This window comes from Pseudophryne corroboree, chromosome 3 (genome assembly GCF_028390025.1).
Source record: "Pseudophryne corroboree isolate aPseCor3 chromosome 3, aPseCor3.hap2, whole genome shotgun sequence".
NCBI lineage: Eukaryota > Metazoa > Chordata > Amphibia > Anura > Myobatrachidae > Pseudophryne > Pseudophryne corroboree.
Genome location: NC_086446.1, coordinates 207684330 through 207705049, shown reverse-complemented (window position 1 = coordinate 207705049; position 20720 = coordinate 207684330). Strand labels below are relative to the sequence as shown.

The following is a 20720-nucleotide window of genomic DNA, read 5'->3' as shown; positions in this document are numbered from 1 at the left end:
ACATGCATTATACGATTCTGGTTATCTGAAGAAATCTTAAGAATGATTTTTTTCTTCTTCCATGTAGATGAGAGATGTTTTTCATCACAAAGGGGAAGGACAGACAGGGTATATTTCTCTTACGTCCTAGAGGATGCTGGGGACTCCGTAAGCACCATGGGTATAGACGGGCTCCGCAGGAGACATGGGCACTCTCAAGACTTTAGGACAGAATGGGTGTGCACTGGCTCCTCCCTCTATGCCCCTCCTCCAGACCCCAGTTAGATCCTGTGCCCAGAGGCGACTGGATGCACTGCAGGGGAGCTCTCCTGAGTTTCTTTGAAAAAGACTTTTGTTAGGTTTTTTATTTTCAGGGAGCACTGCTGGCAACAGGCTCCCTGCATCGTGGGACTGAGGGGAGAGAAGCAGACCTACTTGAATGATAGGCTCTGCTTCTTAGGCTACTGGACACCATTAGCTCCAGAGGGAGTCGGAACGCAGGTCTCACTCTCGCCGTTCGTCCCGGAGCTGCGCCGCCGTCCTCCTCACAGAGCCGGAAGATAGAAGCCGGGTGAGTATGAGAAGAAAGAAGACTTCAAAGGCGGCAGAAGACTTCATGATCTTCACTGAGGTAAGGCGCAGCGGTAATGTTGCGCGCCATTGCTCCCACACAGATCACACACAACAGGCACTGTACGGGTGCAGGGCGCAGGGGGGGCGCCCTGGGCAGCATTATTAACCTCAAGGGACACTGGCATATAAAATAGATACTGCAGAGGCAGTATAATAATAAACCCCCGCCAGTATAAATAATTTGAGCGGGACCGAAGCCCGCTGGTGAGTGGGCGGGGCTTGATCCTTCCAGCACTAACCAGCGCCATTTTTTTCCACAGCACTGCAGAAGCTGGCTCCTCAGACTGTCCCCTGCTGTACACTGTTACAGAGGGCATAAAAGAGGGGGGGGGCACATGTAATGGGCGCAATGAAGTGTATTTATTTATATATATATATATATATATATATATATATGAAACGAAATAGAGGAGATGGCGCCAAGGGAGTTATATCAACGCCCTACCTAAAAACGGACCCTTACAGTACTCTCCGGATAAATTACGTCAGATAACAAATACTAACATAAAAATTTATTAAAACAACATATAAACCCGACACAAATGTTCATAAGTATACAGAGTTGATACATTTACATTTGTCGCACAATTTGAACAATCAGTTTGTAGTGATGAGAAAAAAGCGTAGATATATCACTACGATTTCCTCCTTCTCCTTATTGTAGATTCGGAGGTAACATCAGATAATAGATAGATAAATAACCCAACGCGTTTCGTCTTGTTCCAAGACTTCATCAGGGGTAAAATCTCTTCATTTCAGAACATATTGTCAGCACATAAAAGGTCATTCAAAGATGTATGAACAACGTTTCAATATTTCAATGGGACTTGATTGATACAGCGAGGACCATACCTCATATATCATCAGCTTGATGGGTATAATGTCTAACCAATTTAGAACACGTGGTAGACCCTCCAGTAGTGCAGTGCTGACAGCCAAGTCTCATTGTACAGAGACTTGGCTGTCAGCACTGCACTACTGGAGGGTCTACCACGTGTTCTAAATTGGTTAGACATTATACCCATTTGAATTGCCTTCACTCCTGAGTCTCTGAGTGTCAGGTTCAAGCTGCTGACCGACGAGGTTCCTTATGCTTGCGAACCAGTTAGATTCTATACACATTTGAATCTTCCCCATATTCGAATATCTGAATGTCAGACTCAAGCTGATGATATATGAGGTATGGTCCTCGCTGTATCAATCAAGTCCCATTGAAATATTGAAACGTTGTTCATACATCTTTGAATGACCTTTTATGTGCTGACAATATGTTCTGAAATGAAGAGATTTTACCCCTGATGAAGTCTTGGAACAAGACGAAACGCGTTGGGTTATTTATCTATCTATTATCTGATGTTACCTCCGAATCTACAATAAGGAGAAGGAGGAAATCGTAGTGATATATCTACGCTTTTTTCTCATCACTACAAACTGATTGTTCAAATTGTGCGACAAATGTAAATGTATCAACTCTGTATACTTATGAACATTTGTGTCGGGTTTATATGTTGTTTTAATAAATTTTTATGTTAGTATTTGTTATCTGACGTAATTTATCCGGAGAGTACTGTAAGGGTCCGTTTTTAGGTAGGGCGTTGATATAACTCCCTTGGCGCCATCTCCTCTATTTCGTTTCATATTTTCACACATTTAGTTCCTCCTAACAGGGAACTTAGTGGATACAGGCAGCCATATAATTAATTAATTTTAGTGTTTTATTTGAAATAGCGCAGTGGGAGAGTAATTCTTGTCATATATATATATATATATATATATATATATATATATATATATATATATATATATATAATATATATATATATATATATATATATATATATATATATATATATATATACACATGTAGAAATAACCGGCACTCCACTTCAGCTCACAGAAACTGCCCAGGTGCCGTCCAACGAGTTGTAGCAAACCCATAAATAGTCACGAACAGAGGTGGCACTCACGGGACCTTTTTTCAAGCAGAACTCATAAAGAAGACAACAGAGACTCCTCTCTGATCAACGTTTCGGTTGTATTTAACCTTCGTCAGGATCATAATGCAATACAGAATAAAGTGCTTACCTAAATAGCCTTCCTTCACCCATTCTGAGAGCCGCCATTGCGCCGCCCGCCGGGTCATCTGACGTCACAACAATGTGACCCGCGCCTCCCGGCGCGCCCGTATGATTGAGCGGCACCATGGCAACTGCAAAACAAAAACACACCATATAGTGCTAAAACAAAACATTTAAAATCAATTAAAACAGCAATGGCAGTTACAAAGAAACTGGTTATAGAGTATACCACAGTATCAAGTGTCTACAGACATACTATTACATTGTTACAGTCTAGTACCTATCATAGACTGACAAACAAAATGTATCTATTGATTACGTATACTTTGGCACACTGTGGTCGTTACCGATAATCACATTCTACTTCATAAAAAGCATTTTAATGACAACACCTCAATGAGGTGTTGTCCTTAAAATCATACGGGCGCGCCGGGAGGCGCGGGTCGCATTGTTGTGACGTTGATCAGAGAGGAGTCTCTGTTGTCTTCTTTATGAGTTCTGCTTGAAAAAAGGTCCCGTGAGTGCCACCTCTGTTCGTGACTGTATATATATATATATTACTATAAAAGCGCTGTACTACTGGGATTTTATTCCAGTCTGGTGGCGCTTGGTGTGTGCTGGCATACTCTCTCTCTGTCTCTCCAAGGGGCCTTATTGGGGGAACTGTCTCCATATAGATATATCCCTGAGTGTGTGGGGGTGTCGGTACGTGTGTGTCGGCATGTCTGAAGCGGAAGGCTCATCTTAGGAGGAGGTGGAGCAGATGATTGTGGTGTCTTCGTCGGCAACGCCGACACCTGATTGGTTGGACATGTGGAATGTTTAAATGCAACTATGACTTTATTACATAAAAGATTGGACAAAGCAGAGTCCAGGGAAAAAGCAGGGAGTCAATCCATGGCTTTAACTGTGTCACAGGGCCCTGCAGGGTCTCAAAAACGTCCCCTATCCCAAATAGCAGACACTGATACCGACACGGATTCTGACTCCAGTGTCGACTACCATGATGCAAGGTTACACCCAAGGGTGGCCAAAAGTATTCATTATATGATTATTGCAATAAAAGATGTTTTGCATATCACATATGACCCGAGGGTACACATGTTTAAGGAAAACCTGAGGTAACATTTCCCCCATCTCATGAGCTGAACGCGTTATTTGAAAAATTTGGGAAACTCCAGACAAAAGACTGCAGATTCCCAAAAGAATTCTTATGGCGTATCCTTTCCCTGCACAGGACAGGGTACGGTGGAAATCCTCGCCCAGGGTGGACAAGGCTTTAAAGCGCTTATCCAAGAAGGTGGCACTAACGTCTCCAATACACATACGGGTGCTTTGCTCAGACCGGCAATAGCATCGGCTTGGGTTTGTAGAGCGGTAGCAGCTTGGACAGATACCTTGTCAGCTGATATTGATACCCTAGAGAGGGATACCAAATTGTTGACCTTAGGTCACATCAAAGACGCAGTCTTATATAGGAGAGACGCTCAGAGAGACGTCGGGCTACTAGGTTCAATGGCCAACGCCATGGCGATCTCGGCTAGGCGAGCACTGTGGACCCGCCTATGGACGGGTGATGCCGACTCAAAGAGGCATATGGAAGTTTTACCTTACAAGGGTGAGGTTGTATTTTAAGGAAGGTTTCGCGGACCTGGTTTAAACAGCTACCGCGGGTAAATTTACTTTTTTCCCTTATGTTCCCCCACAGCAAAAGTAAACACCACAGTATCAGATGCAGTCCTTTCGGTCGCATAAGTCCAGAAGAGGTCGGGGCTCTTCCTTCCTTGCCAGAGGTAAGTGTAGAGGGAAAAGAATGCCTGCTATGGCCAGTTCCCAGGTACAAAAGTCCTCCCCGGCTTCTACTAAATCCACCGCATGACGCTGGGGCTCCACTGAAGGAGTCCGCACCGGTGGGGGCACGTCTTCGACTCTTCAGCCACGTCTGGGGTCAGTCGGACGTGGATCCTTGGGTGATGGTAATAGTATCCCAAGGCTACAAGCTGGAATTCGAAGACGTGCATCCTCGCCGATTCTTCAAATCGGCTTTACCAACTTCTTCCCCTGAGAGGGAGATAGTTTTAGCTGCAATTCAAAAGCTGTGTCAACAGCAAGTGATTATCAAGGTTCCCCTAATACATCAGGGAAAAGGGTACTATTCAACCCTATTTGTGGTCCCGAAACCGGATGGCTCGGTCAGACCCATTCTAAATTTAAAATCCCTGAACCTGTACTTAAAAAGGTTCAAATTCAAGATGGAATCGCTAAGGGCAGTTTTCTCCAGCCTGGAAGGGGGGGATTTTATGGTGTCACTAGACATAAAGGATGCATACCTTCACGTACCCATATATCCTCCTCATAAGGCATACCTGAGATTCGCTGTACAGGACTGTCATTACTAGTTTCAGACGTTGCCTTTTGGGCTTTCCACGGCCCAGAGGGTGTTCTCCAAGGTAATGGCGGAAATGATGGTGCTCCTGCGCAGGCAAGGAGTCACAATTATCCCGTACTTGGACGATCTCCTGATAAAAGAGAGATCAAAGGAATAGTTGCAGAAAAGCGTGTCGCTCTCCCTGAGAGTACTACAGCAACATGGCTGGATTATAGATCTACCAAAGTCACAGTTAGTTCCAACGACTCTGCTGTCTTTCTTAGGCATGATTCTGGACACAGAACAGAAGAGGGTTTTTCTCCCAATGGAAAAAGCCCAGGAACTCCAGAACATGGTCAGAGCCCCGTTAAAACCGAAAAGAGTGTCAGTCCATGAATGCACTCGAGTACTGGGGAAAATGTTGGCGACCTACGAGGCCATCCCCTTCGGCAGGTTTCATGCGAGGACTTTTCAGTGGGACCTCTGGACAAGTGGTCCGGGTCCCACCTTCAAATTCATCAGAAAATAACCCTGTCCCCCAGGGCCAGGTTGTCTCTCCTGTGGTGGCTGCAGAGTGCTCACCTTCTAGAGGGTCGCAGGTTCGGCATTCAGGACTGGGTTCTGGTGACAATGGACTCGAGACTCCGAGGATGAGGAGCAGTCACACAAGGAAGGAATTTTCAGGGACTGTGGTCAAGCCAGGAGGCTTGTCTACACATCAACATACTGGAATTGAGGGCCATATACAACGGCCAACGACAAGCGGAGAATATTCTTCACGACCTACCGGTTCTGATTCAATCAGAAAATGTCACAGCCGTGGCTCATGTAAACCGCCAAGGCGGGACAAGGAGCAGAGTGGCAATGGCGGAAGCCACCAGGATTTTGTGCTTGGCAGAAAATCACGTAAGCACTCTGTCAGCAGTCTTCATTCCGGGAGTGGACAACTGGGAAGCAGACTTCCTCAGCAGACACGATCTCCATCCAGGAGGTGGGGACTTCATCAAGAAGTTTTTGCAGAAATAACAAGTATTTGGGGACTTCCTCAAATAGACATGATGGCGTCACGCCTCAATAAGAAGCTTTGGAGGTATTGTGCCAGGTCAAGGGACCCTCAAGCAGTAGCGGTGGACGCCCTGGTGACACCATGGGTGTTTCAGTCGGTCTATGTGTTCCCTCCTCTTCCTCTCATATCAAAAATATTGAGAATCATAAGACGAAAAAGAGTGCAGACAATACTCATTGTTCCAGATTGGCCTCGAAGGGCCTGGTATTCAGATCTTCAGGGACTGCTCACAGAAGATCCTTGGCCTCTTCCTCTCAGGGAGGACCTGTTACAGCAGGGGCCCAGAGTGTTCCAAGACTTACCGCGGTTACGTTTGACGGCATGGCGGTTGAACACGGAATCCTAGCTGGGAAGGGTATTCTGGAAGAAGTCATCCCTACTCTGATAAAGGCTAGGAAGGAGGTGACGGCGAAACGTTATCACCGTATCTGGAGGAAGTATGTTTCTTGGTGTGAAGCCAAGAATGCTCCTACAGAAGATTTCCATTTGGGCTGGTTTCTCCACTTTCTACAGACAGGAGTGGATATGGGCCTAAAGTTAGGCTCCATTAAGGTACAGATTTCGGCCCTATCTATATTTTCCAGAAAGAATTGGCTTCTTTCCCAGAAGTCCAGACTTTTGTAAAGGGAGTGCTACACATCCAGCCCCCTTTTGTGCCCCCAGTGGCACCATGGGACCTTAACGGGGTGTTACAGTTCCTAAAATTTCACTGGTTTGAGCCTCTTCAAGCGGTTGAGTTAAAGTTTCTCACTTGGAGGGTGGTCATGTTGTTGGCCTTGGCATCTGCAAGGCGGGTGTCCGAATTGGCGGCCTTGTCTCATAAGAGCCCCTATCTCATTTTCCATGTGGATAGAGCAGAGTTGAGGACTTGTCCTCAATTTTTACCTAAGGTGGTGTCATCGTTTCATATGAACCAACCTATTGTGGTGCCTGTGGCTACGGGAGACTTGGAGGATTCAAAATCCCTTGATGTAGTCAGGGCCTTAAAAATGTACGTAACCAGGACGGCTCGAATTAGGAAAACAGAAGCTCTGTTTGTCCTGTATGCGGCCAACAAAGTTGGCGCTCCTGCTTCTAAGCAGACTATTGCTCGCTGGATCTGTAACACGATTCAGCAGGCTCATTCTGCGGCTGGATTGCCGGTACCAAATTCGGTAAAGGCCCATTCCGCTAGGAAGGTGGCCTCTTCTTGGGCAGCTGCCCGAGGCGTCTCGGCTTTACAGCGTTGCCGAGCGGCTACTTGGTCGGGTTCAAACACTTTTGCAAAATTCTACAAGTTTGATACCCTGGCTGATGAGGACCTCATGTTTGCTCAATCGGTGCTGCAGAGTCATCCGCACTTTCCCGCCCGGTTTGGAGCTTTGGTATAATCCCCATGGTCCTTACGGAGTCCCCAGCATCCTCTAGGACGTAAGAGAAAATAAGATTTTAAACCTACCGGTAAATCTTTTTCTCCTAGTCCGTGGAGGATGCTGGGCACCCGTTCCAGTGCGGACAAAATTCTGCAAGACTTGTATATAGTTGTTGCTTACATAAGGGTTATGTTACAGTTAAGATCAGTCTGTTGGCTGATACTGTTTTGTTCATACTGTTAACTGGTTACGTATATTCCAGGTTATACGGTTTGGATGGTGTGGGCTGGTATGAATCTTGCCCTTAGATTAACAAAAATCCTTTCCTCATACTGTTCGTCTCCTCTGGGCACAGTTTCTCTAACTGAGGTCTGGAGGAGGGGCATAGAGGGAGGAGCCAGTGCACACCCATTCTGTCCTAAAGTCTTTAGAGTGCCCATGTCTCCTGCGGAGCCCGTCTATACCCATGGTCCTTACGGAGTCCCCAGCATCCTCTACGGACTAGGAGAAAAAGATTTACCGGTAGGTTAAAAATCTTATTTTCTCTACTGTCCCCAGATCAGAGAGACTGCCAACCTGTCATATTATGAAAGGTCATCTTATAAACACTTATTGTGTGGGGTTATTTTTTTGTGTGTGTTTTTAGTTTTGTTTATTTTTTCTGAGTGCTGTATATATATATTTTTTGCATCTTTTTAGTACTAAAACTACCATAAAGCAATATTTTTCAAAGCTGTTCATTAAGACTATAGGTCAAAGAAGAGAGCAAGGCATAAAACTGAACCTTGCTGTTAGTATTGTCTTTTCAAGTTCTTCCGTTTCCAGCGGTGAATCTCTGGCTTTACTTAGTCTGCTTTCAAGAGGATCACTTTTCCTTCTCAAGAGGCCTCCTTGTAATATATACCCGACTTACAGCAGCAAGATGTTTTGTCTATTAAGTGCTCCCTCCTCTCGCACAGGAGCTGATATCCAGTACTAACATTTACCTCCATATGTGTAACATTAACAACTGAACAACCCAGAACCAGATGTTTGATGGTCTGAGAATGAGTTTATTAATCGGCTGATGATGCATTTAGATCCAGGTGATTGTTAATAGTGAGGCTCATATGTTAATGTTTAGACCCCGGTGTCTTAAGATGACCACCTTTGGCATGCTTATGCTATCATAAAAAGCAGGAGGTGAACATGAAGGGATGAACACTTAATGTATTCAACATGTCAGTCCAGGAAAGTTACCATATGCAGTTTCAGACTCTCATTAACTTGGTATAATGGTACGTGGTATAATTAAGAAGAAGAAAAAAATCTTTACAATGCTTTATACCATCCCATCACTTAACCATTGCAGCTCGCTGCCTCTCTACAAGTATGTCCGATTTCAATGGAACATCTCTGAGGCTCCTAGAAAAAAGCAAAAGTCATTGGTGCATAACTTTTATAGATCCCGTGGAGAATTGAGCTTTCTGTATTGCATGCTGCATAAAATCCAGTGTGTGTGCTCGTAGCAGGATAGATCACACAGCCACACATGATTATTAGTAAGATGAACTTATACTGGCACTAGGACCATATCAATATATTGCCAAACATGCCCACATGAAATTTAGGGATCCTTCTATGTACTAAGCCGTGGAGAGAGGTAAAGAATACCTCCCAAATTCTGCAGCTTTAAAATAGGAAATTAGGGCGTGGCTTAGTGGCGATGGCCATGGCCTCACAGTAATGCTGAACCTGTGTGCCACGCCCATGTTTTTCAGCATGCTGGGGGCTTGCCTAGCTCTCCAGGAGCTACTGGACAGACCCCAGCCTCTCTCCTTGCCTTTCTCCCAGCCAGCAGCATGTACGTGGATGACTGGCGCATGCACCTGTTGCCCATTCTCTGCTGCTCTGCAGCGATGCCACAGTGTCCTCCTGACTTCCCCCTGAAACTGTGGCCCGCCGGTGGGACAGCAGGACAGTCCCACAAAAATGAGACTGATCCGCTGAAATGACAGGAGCTGGCTGGTTGATGCTTTACCTCTCTCCAAGGTTTAGTACATACACCCCTTATTTTGTAGTTGTGGCATGGTTTTATTTTTCCACAACGGTGTTACTTGTGAAGAAACTATTTTAATCCTGTGTTGGTTTATTTAGTAGGACACTGGAATTTATATACAATTTAAATGTGGTGGTTTTTTTATTTTGTTTTTTTATTGAGATCTGGATTATTTTTTTTACTTCAAGTACCTTAGTAATAAATAATAAGGTGTCTTTTCTGGATTATGTGTCTATTGATTGTACAGCTCATGCAGGATTACACAGTTGCTGCTCATACAGCACCTGCTCAGTAGGTTAATCCCTTCTCTGCTAGAGTCCATGTCAGCGACTGCAGAGCAATATAAGATATTAAGATCTGTTTTCATTAATGCAATCCAGACAAAGCTAAGGCTATATGAAGTCTATACTCTGTGTGCTGCCTGTGACCCCAGTAGGATCAGATTATAATTGCTTTGTGTCTCACACACATTGACAAATAGTTGGCTAAAGTGGTGACATACTGTAGTCTTTATTTGCATGCTGTCCACCACGCTGCATTATAATGGTTAGTATCAGGCAATAAGACACATCGTAGTTTTTATGGCCTGAAAACTTACTGTGATGCCAGACAACAGTCCTGTCAAATAATCCGTATTGGGCACATCGTAAATGGCGTGGTTAGATGACCGCTGATGGCCACTATAGGCTGTTTCTAAAGGTGCATACACATTATGCGATGTGCTTCATGAGCCATATTGCCTTGTGTGTTACCCTCCCGGCCCGGGCCACCAGACACGGATATACACACTGTGCGATATCACACAATGACGCCGGGCCATGAATACAGCTTTGGACGATGAATCCAAATTGAGCTGCATGCATGGCCGACACTGAGGGTCGTTAACGACCCGCGGGGCCGTGTATTGGCTGTCGTCAGCAGCATACACATTTGGTGATATAGTAAGCGATATCGCTCAACAAGGTAAACATGAGCGATATCACTTACTATATCGCCTAGAGTGTACAGGCCTTTAGACAGGAAGTGGTTAACGTACCGCTAGTCAGGATCCTGGTGGTCACAATGCCGATGCCGGGATCCCGACTAGCGGTGAAATGCTGCAGCCGGAATACCGACGACACAGGCTAATCTCACTCTGTGGGTGTTCACGGCACCCATAGAAGGAGAACATAACCTGTGGCGAGCGCAACAAGACAACGTGCCCACAGCCTGGCGAGAGTGGTGAGCCTGCAAAGGGCTTTCTATCGCTCGCTCGGCTACCGGCATTACAGCGGATGGGATCCCGCTGTCGGAGTCATGACAGCCAGCATTTCATGCCGATCCCCTTTAGACTGCACTAGAAGGCCACTAATGGTGCTAGAAATGACCACCTGCATATTTGGCCAATAAGCCTGCTCAGCAGTAGCACTGGTGCCTTTTTGGCCAGCCTTAAGGATGCAGTTGAAAAATGATTAATATGTTAGGTCCATATTGGGTTTACATTTTATTACAATATTGTACATTCCACTTAGTGCTTTACTAGTAATTATTAATATTGCTTGCAATTAAAATCAAATCCATATTTACCTCTGTGCATTTTCTTCAGCTAAAAGCGGTAAACATCTTTTCTGCCATAATAGTGATTTCCAGCCTTCCACTGCTGCCTGTCCATCATAAGAAGCCACTGAGATACCTGCACAGACATCAATGCATTCTAATGCAGCTTGAGCCATTGGATAGCTTATGACATAATAAGCCCTGTACTGTTTAGGTGGAAGGAACCCATGAATGTTAAGTGTGTTTTCCTCTTGAGATAAGTGAATCCTTGTGTCAGCATATATATAATCTCTGGCTGGTGGAAAGGTGTATTTAAAGTTGTAATTAGTTAGAAAAACTGTGCCTTGTAGCAGGATAATCTTGTGTGCACGGGAGAGTATCTCCGTAAGGCAATTTATTTGCTTTTTGCTGTTGTATCTCCTTTTAGGAGGCAAAAATAATAATTTTCTAAATATTCCCTACAACACTGCAAATGCTATAACAATCCTATAGTAATAATCATTATATACTGGTAATGATAATTGAACAAATGCTGTAATAATTCTAGTACTGTGATCATTCATGTAAAATGGGTTATTTAGGATTTGTGTGATCTTCAGGTAAATTATGCTTTGGGATTTGAAAGTGTTTTAAGTCAGGGGTAATGTCATAAACAGAATATTTTGGTATTATCTGCATAATAACGTGTAATTGGCTAGAGACACTTTGATGTTGACTGAACATTCCAACAGTATTTTAATGATAACTCCATCCCATGCAAACTGTAACTCACACAAGGTGCTAAAGGAAGGTATATTAAAATTAGAAAATATAAAATAGTATGTTGTGTTAAAAACTATATATTGTAATTATATTTAATTAAATGTTTTGTTATGTTTTTTAAACATTGAAATATTCTCCTCCTATCTCTTTATTTTCAACTGACACAAATGGGTTCAAAGTTTGTTTTTGTTTTTATGTTGTTGTTCTGTATAGTAACATACTAATTAAAAACAACTATATACTCTACAATACATCATCTTTGGGGGTTCCTGAAACTGTACAAGATGTGTAGCCATGCCTGGGGTTGGGTATGGGATCCCGACAGTCAGTATGCTAACAGTCAGAATACCAACAACGGCATCCCGCCAGTCAGAATCCTGACACTATTTGGAAAGTAAGTTAACCATACCCTGTGCCATCCCCTAATTCTCCCCTCTGGCAGTCTAACCCTATCCCTCATCTCCCACAGCCTGACCCTCCACCTAGTACCTAACCCTCCTCCACAGCAGCCTAACCCTAACCCTCCCCAGCATACTGACATTCGGGATTCCAGCATTGGGATTCTTAGCAGGGTAGGGACTGCGGCACTGGTATTCTGACTGCCGGCATCGTGAACGTCGGGATGCCACATACATTCCCATGTCTTGGTATAGGAGTGGTCACACCCAGCCACTTCCCACTGAACACCCGTTCATGGACACCTTCTATTCCTTACCTTTCTGATTCATGGACAGTACTGATGAGAATGCTGCCTATATATTGACTTTGTATACTACTGAATAGTTCAGCCAATGAAATAGCTGTTTTCCGTTGAGTGAAATCAAGTGCATGGTGTGTGTGTGTGTGTGTGTGTGTGTGTGTGTGTGTGTGTGTGTGTGTGTGTGTGTGTGTGAGAGATTAGGTTGTATAATTGTTGACCGGTATGGATATCTTATTGACAATGATTGTGGGTTGCTTATGTTGATGTAGGTGTTTATCTTACATTTTTTTGTATGCTTGTTTTATGTTGAATACTTAGTAGAAGGGAAAAGCAAGTTTCTCTTGGTGATTAAACTAGTAAATTTTCTAAGCAACTGGAGCATGATTACTCAGCCCCTTCATAATGGTGTGTACAATATAATATTTTGATTTACGAGTTGCTGTTAAAGGAAGATTATATTATTCCAAAGGGATCCGTAATGGCACCAAAATAAATTTCTCAGGAAAGCTTCCTTCCCGCAGATATACTACATAAATATATAGATAGATCAGTGAACTCCAAATATTTTATTTGTTGTATTTAATGAGCATATTATATGACCGTGTTTTGTGGTTTTCATTTTATTCTGTGTATGTAATAGTTATTTTACCTGATGAAAATGTGAACTGCTGTGTATTACTATTTTTAGTGTTTTCCATTATATAACACATTAATAGTGAAAATATATATATATAGGGGTTTATTTTAGTAAATGTAAAAAAAAGCTTTTCTCCATCATTTTAGCCGGAAAAAAGCCTAAACTATAGATAAATAAAATATCCCTAATATTTAGCATAGAGAAAAGAGAGAAGAAGTCAATGATTTCCCTGCCTTGTCATTTGTTTGTGCCCTAGGTTTCAATAGGAGCTGCGCACAAACACTATTTGAATAGCTAAAGGAGCGATGCTCCCCTCAAAAATATAAAGCCATATCTGGGTGGCGTTATGTATCCTGGCACTGGAGGAAGGCGGGGAAGAGACATTTATTTTCTGCTAACCCTGTTGGGACCGAACTCTGTGCATGCTACGGGGACAGGTGACATGCTAAGCCAATCACTATGAAGTGGCTTCTGTATATTTTACTTAATAGACCCCTTGGTCTGTAGGCTTAGCACTCCAAGTGGCATGGGTGTATCTATAATTGGTGCAGAGTGTGCATGAGCACTGTAAGCCCCCACCACAAACCATGCATCTATAGGTTATACTTACCTCTCTGCCAGCAGGCGCATATATATCACGAGGAAAATGGCACATGCACCACCTCATTGGAGATCTGCGCATGCACAATATACCTGTGGCACACTGCTAGATTCTACCTGGCGGATAAGTCCTGCTCAGAGACTGCATGCTGGCTTCCTCTCCTCTTAGACCAGCCCTGCCAAAATGACCTTAGAAGTTTCAAAATACTTAAACCAGCAGTAATAGAAAAGGTATGCACACTGTGTGAACGTGGATGGTGTATGTGGCATTCTGATAAACCTATGGAATCTACATTAAAAATACATGACGGTCTTTGTGTTTTCATTTTTCCAGGTGACTCTCCAGTTTTGTTTTCTTTTTGATGTTTATTTTACAGTTGTCACCCATGTTATTACAGCATTTAAGAGAGAGTTTACAAATATTGTGTGTACAAATTATGTTGCAGCAGTGTAGTCTTATGTAAGTAGTAATGTAATTCACAAAGTGGGCAACCTTCTGTACTTCATACATAGCTTTTATTGGAAACTGCACCCTAATTTTAATAAGGCTTTTGACACCGTCCTGCATCGCAGACTGCTAAATAAACTCGAAAGCTTGAGTCTGGATTCTAAGATGGTTGAATGGATAAAGATATTGGTTGCAGGATAGGAAACAGAGTTGGAGTACATGGAGTACATTCTCAGAAGGGAAATGTTACCAGTGGAGTACTTCAGGGATCTGTACTTGCACCAGTGCTTTTTAACATCTTTGTTAGGGACATTGCCAGTGGTATTGAAGGGAAAGTATGCCTATTTGCAGATGATACAAAAGTATGCACACCAGGAGGGGTGAAACAAAGGATTGAGTATCTAGACACACTAGAGGAATGGTAAAGAGTGTGGCAAAAATGCTAAATCATGCACTTATGTCTCAGAAACCCAAAGGATAAATATAGTATTAATGGTACTGTAATGGAAATTACTGAGGAGGAAAGATATCTAGGAGTCACTATTTCAGGCAAGATTACTTAAAGGTAGGGACGTAATGTAACAAAGCAATGAGGAAGGCAAGTCAGATGCAGTATGCTTATGGAGAGGAATCAGTAGAAGGAAGCAAGAAGTAATAATCCTGCTGTAGCGGTCATTTTTACAGTCTCCTCTAGAATACTGTGTTCAGTCCTGGAGGCCATATCTCTAGAAGGCTATTAATACATGAGAGACTGTACAAAGACTGGAAACTAAAATGGTGCATGGTCCAGTGGCAGATCTAGACTTAACTTTTAGGGGGGGGGGGGTTTAAGAATTATGACTCCTCCCCCTAATCATAGCCCCTCCCACTTAGTAATGCCCTTCCCATTCGCTTCTAAAATTTCCTATTGTTGCCATTACTAATAAAATGTTGCCAGTTAGTGGAGAGAACCCTGCGCACTGGTGATACAGACTGGCGAATCGCCATTCCTTCCATCAGGGTGGTAGAGGATAAGACAGTAGGGCAATTTAAACATACATGGGATAGACATAGGGATATCCTTACAAAGAAATAAGGATCAAATAAGGTTAGAGATAAAAATAATGTAAAAATAAAAGGGGCAGACTAGATGGGCCAAGTGGTTCTTATCTGCCGACAAATTCTATGTTTCTATAGCACACTGAATGAGCCGAAATTCACATTATAGCACACTGAATGAGCTGAAATTCACATTATAGCACACTGAATGAGCCAAAATTCACATTATAGCACACTGAATGAGCTGAAATTCACATTATAGCACACTGAATGAGCTGAAATTCACATTATAGCACACTGAATGAGCCAAAATTCACATTATAGCACACTGAATGAGCCGAAATTCACATTATAGCACACCGAATAAGCCGAAATTCACATTATAGCACACTGAATGAGCCGAAATTCACATTATAGCACACTGAATGAGCCGGAATTCACATTATAGCACGCAGAATGAGCCGAAATTCACATTATAGCACGCAGAATGAGCCGAAATTCACATTATAGCACGCAGAATGAGCCGAAATTCACATTATAGCACACTGAATGAGCCGAAATTCACATTATAGCACACTGTATGAGCCGAAATTCACATTATAGCACACTGAATGAGCCGAAATTCACATTATAGCACACTGAATGAGCCGAAATTCACATTATAGCACACTGAATGAGCCGAAATTCACATTATAGCACACTGTATGAGCCGAAATTCACATTATAGCACACTGTATGAGCCGAAATTCAGATTACAGCACGCAGAATGAGCTGAAATTCACATTACAGCACGCAGAATGAGCTGAAATTCACATTACAGTACACTTAATGAGCCAAAATAATGCAGGCACTGGGGGCAAGGGGAATCCTACCCCTTATTAACTTACACTGGGGCAGTGAGGAAAAAAACACAGGGGAGCCTGCCCCCTTCTTTACTCCGAGTATTGCAGCGTAAGGGCTTAAACAGTATCTCACCCCAAGCTGCGGGCCTGCAGATCTTTGTCCCATGTCTCACTGTCCGAGGTCTGCTTCTGGACTGGAGGTCCTCTGCCAGATCAGTCATGTGTCCCACCACTCCACTCAAATGGCCGTTGAGCTGTCCCTGTCTTGGAGGGGCATGGTGACATACACACTGGGGCCTGGGACGGTACAAGAGCAGACACACACTTTAGGAGAATTGGGGGGAGACATGGCACACAGATACTCTAGCTTGGAGGGGAGGGGGGGAGACGTGGCACACACACACACTTTAGCTAGGAAGAGGGGGGGAGACGTGGAACACACACACTTTAGCTAGGAGGGGGGACATATCATACACTTTAGTTAGGAGAAGAGGGGGGAGAAATGGCACACACACTTTAGCTAGGAGGGGAGGGGGGAGACATGGAACACAGACACTTTAGCTAGGAGGGGAGACATGGCACACACACTTTAGCTAGGAGGAGAAGGGGGAGTGGAAGATATGGCACACACACACACAAACACTTTAGCTTGGAGGGGAGGAGACATGGCATACACACACAATCAATCGCTTTAGCTAAGCTCTCTCCATGGAGTCCGTGCCCGCTCCTCCTCTGCTGCAAAATGGCGCCAGCGTGCCCTTGAATGCTTTCTCGGCATCCACTAAAGCCTACTGCTCATGACCGTGTGTGTCATTGCGCAGAGGCATCATAGGAGGAGGAGCCACTGGGACGGGGGAAGGAAGGTCGTCGCTGACTGACAGCACACACTGTCTCTCGCACCCTCAGACGTCACTCTCAGCGGCAGTAGGCGCGCCGCGGCCCGGCCGGCAGTGTCAGTGCTTGCTGCCTGCCGCTCAGCCGCTGCTCGCAGCAGGTGATCGTCGCTGGCGCCAGGGCGGGCGGAATTCAGAATTTAGAAGTACTGAAATCTGAAAACCCGGCCCCGGCCATTTTTCCCGGTGCAGTGCAGCGTAGGGGGCGGCGTTCGCCCATTTCGCCCCTGTCTGTATCCGCCACTGGCATGGTCTACACCACAAAACTTACCATGAATGTCTAAAAGATCTTAATTTGTGCAGTTTGGCTTAGAGAATGGAAAGGGGTACATGAAACGTTCACATAAATCATACCTCCCAACTTTGATCTCAGCGGTGGAGGGACAGCAACGCGCGCCGAAGGCGTGTGCCCATTTTAGGGGGTGTGACCTAATTGCAAGGGGCGTGGCTTTGCGACAAGTGCTGTGATCGCAAGCCATGCCCCCTTTTCGGCATTATGGGGGCATGAACAGCGCTGTGAGAGCTGCTGGTCATGCCCCCTGTCCCTCTCTGCCGTGAATAGACGCTGTGCGCATGCGCACAGCATCTATTCGCCGCTGCTCTGTGGAGTGACAGGGAGGGATCTCCCAACTGCCCCCCCACGCGCGGGACACTGCGACCCGCGGGTGGGACAGCGGGACAGACCGTGAAAATCGGGACTGTCCCGCCAAAATCGGGACAGTTGGGAGGTATGCATAAATCAAGAGGTTTTTTTTAAACAAGGTACAGGAGGGAGAAATTCTTTACAGGAAGGGAGTATTGAAACTGGAGGAGGATAGGTTCAGGGGAAACGTGAGGAAAAAATACTTCACAGAATGGGAACTGCCTCCCATCAGAGGTGGTAAAGGCAAATCTCCTTACACAAAACTAGAGCTCAAATAGGGTGGTAAGTTAGTGGTGGTAATTGAAGGGGGAGATGTATCGAGTCTTAGAGACAGAGAAAATGGAGAAGTTGCCGAAAGCAACCAATCCGCTTCGAACTGTCATTTATAGAGCACATTCTGTGATATGACAGTAAAAGGCTAATTGGGTGTTTTGGTCAACTTCTCCACTTTATCGCTCTCCAAGCCTTGATGCATCTTCCCTTGAGTGAGCAGCACAGAGGTTCAATGTAGTAGCTGTATTACAAGGCTAAGTAGGTAAGTATAACGGGATCGGTATGAAATACCTCCAATCAAAATCCCGACAGCAATTGACCGACGGTCAAAATCCCGACAAGGTCAAAATCCCGGCATGGACAAAATACCGACATGTAAAATGCTGACATGTCAAAATACCGACATGCATTTTTCATTGTTTTTTCGTGTGTATGTTGACATAGGTCGACATGGACACCATATAAGTGTACCGCGTCCTCTCGCATGGCTCGCTGTGCTCGCCATGCTTCGAGCACGGTGCCTCGCTGCGCCTGGCACACTATTATATTCCCCCTCCAGGTCCACTGGGATGGTAAAGTATGAACAAGTCGGTTTCAATGAAAAAATCATGAAAAACTCATGTCGCCATTTTGACCTGTCGACATTTTACATGTCAGTATTTTGACCTTGTCGGTATATTAAATGTCGGTATTTTGTCCATGTCGGGATTTTGACCTTGTCGGGATTTTGACCGTCGGTCAATTGCTGTCGGAATTTCGACCGTCGGGATTTTGATTGGAGGTAAATTGACTGCATCCCAGTATAACATAGGGAATCATAAACTATACTTAAGAAATTAGTAGTGATGTAAAAAAAAAAAAAAAGTCTATAAAGGGTTGGTGCTAATTTTTATTCCCTTTATTTTATCTCTGTAAGCTGTTCCTAACTTGCTGTAGAACCAAACAGGCGTAAAACAGTGTTCAGAACTTCCGTGGTCATTCCTCTGGCGCTATGAATTGTTTTGTGTATAGTGGCCTATTCCAAATGCTGATCGTAGATACTTATTACATTTTCCATTGGTGTTCCATTTTAATGCATATACAGTGGACCATGGGCAAGAATGGGTAGATACCATTTACCCAGCAGCACCTGAATCACTTGTTTCTGACAACACCTTTTGTTCATGTATGTTGCTATATCTTGTTTGATCATTGTTTCTTAATCGCCATATAACTGCTTTTTCATAATTGCTTGTTTAATAATTTAAATGTTTAGGGCCAAAGGACTCCACATATCCATTAATTTACATTAGCGATTTATACATCAGGCTAAATAGACATGCAGTTATTGTTATAGCCCCCTTTGGAATTTAGTAATCCATATAAGACCTGTTCCTGGAATATTCTCATTTTCTTTCGTATTTTACGATTCAAGTGCTGTAGACAGTCAGTCTTTTATGATACAGATTTGATTATATATAAATCTTTTTATTTGTACATAAATCGTCTATTATCTTAGTTACCATCTCTAATTTCCAGTATTTAAAGATATGGCCTTTTTAGTGCATGCAAACATTTCCTTTTTGTTTTGACCAACTGTACACTACAGCCTCCCTCTTTCTGCCGTATCATGCCCCCACCTTGTCCTGACCACACCCCGGTTATTGTATCGGTTTGCACTGGGACAATGTTGGAAGAAATGCAATAGTTCCATGCAGTCTAGGGTTTCTCCTTATTATCCTTAATTGTTTTTTTAGATGGACTCTATACAGTTTATATACCAGTACCTGGAAAGTTAACATTATCTGTGTTCAGGGGACAAGTACTTTCTTCATATAATGTGTCAGCCACTGAATTTCTTATTTAAATTAAAATATTCTGGGAATTTTAGATGATGTGGTGTTGAGAATATGGGCCTGTATATGTATACGCCGGTCACAATGCAGGCACCTGCCTCTCGCCCCCTCACAATCCTGACAGTCGGCATGCCGACTAACAGGTACTATTCCCACTCGTGGGTGTCCACGACACTCATAGAGTGGGAATAGAACCCGCTTGCCACCAAGCCCGCAATGATCTTAGTTGCGACCACCCCCGCCGGCCATCTAAAAGCTAGGATCCCAGTGTCTGTATGGTGACCGGCGGTCTCCTAACCGCCGTTCACACAAACCCAACCCATATGTACACTCCCCTGTAGAGAGCCTTCACCTTCTGGAGCTATTTGTTACATTCTGGTTGTGCAATTAAGTTTATTTTGGGATTTATTTTAAAAAATGTCTACCAATGCAGTCAGTTCCATTTAAATACAAACTGATAGCTATTTTTCTTTCTTCCATGGTATTTTACAGCTGTAAACTAATCTTGAGAAACATTTGCAGATTTTTACGCTTTTTTTTCTGTGAATGTTTTAGCATTGACCAAAGCTGCAGTAGAATTATTCTTAAGCTGGGTACACACTAGACAATAATGTGTGCCCAGTGATATCATCAGCGACAGGTCCCAGCGGGGTGCCGGCATCGGCAAGTGCATACACACTTGGCGATGCTGACAGCGTCAAACGACTGCATGGGGGCCATGCTGCGTCGTTAACGATATCCCCAGATTGGCCCGCATGTACAGACGACTGGCAATGTCGTTAACGACCTGCGGAAGCACACATCATTAACGATGTAGTGCGTACACACTGGCCAATTTGAGAGAGATATCGCTCAGAATGTCGTTTAGTGTGTACCTAGCTTCACTCTTATTCTGTATACTATGGGCCTAATTCAGAGTTGATCGCAGCAGCAAATTTGTTAGCAGTTGGACTAAACCACGTGCACTGCAGGGGGGACAAATATAACATGTGCAGAGAG

At 43.9% G+C, this 20720-nt stretch overlaps 1 protein-coding gene and 1 long non-coding RNA gene across 3 annotated transcripts in view; one reads left to right on the top strand and one right to left on the bottom strand.

Moving 5' to 3' along the window:
* Positions 1-20720, top strand: part of UNC5B (unc-5 netrin receptor B) — a 218252-nt gene that overhangs the window by 71380 nt on the left and 126152 nt on the right. The gene's annotated exons all lie outside the window — the stretch shown is intronic.
* Positions 8508-11200, bottom strand: LOC135057598 (uncharacterized). Its single transcript, XR_010244230.1, has 2 exons — positions 11081-11200; positions 8508-8880 (listed from the first exon to the last, which is right to left on the bottom strand). It is a non-coding gene; the product is annotated as an uncharacterized LOC135057598 (long non-coding RNA).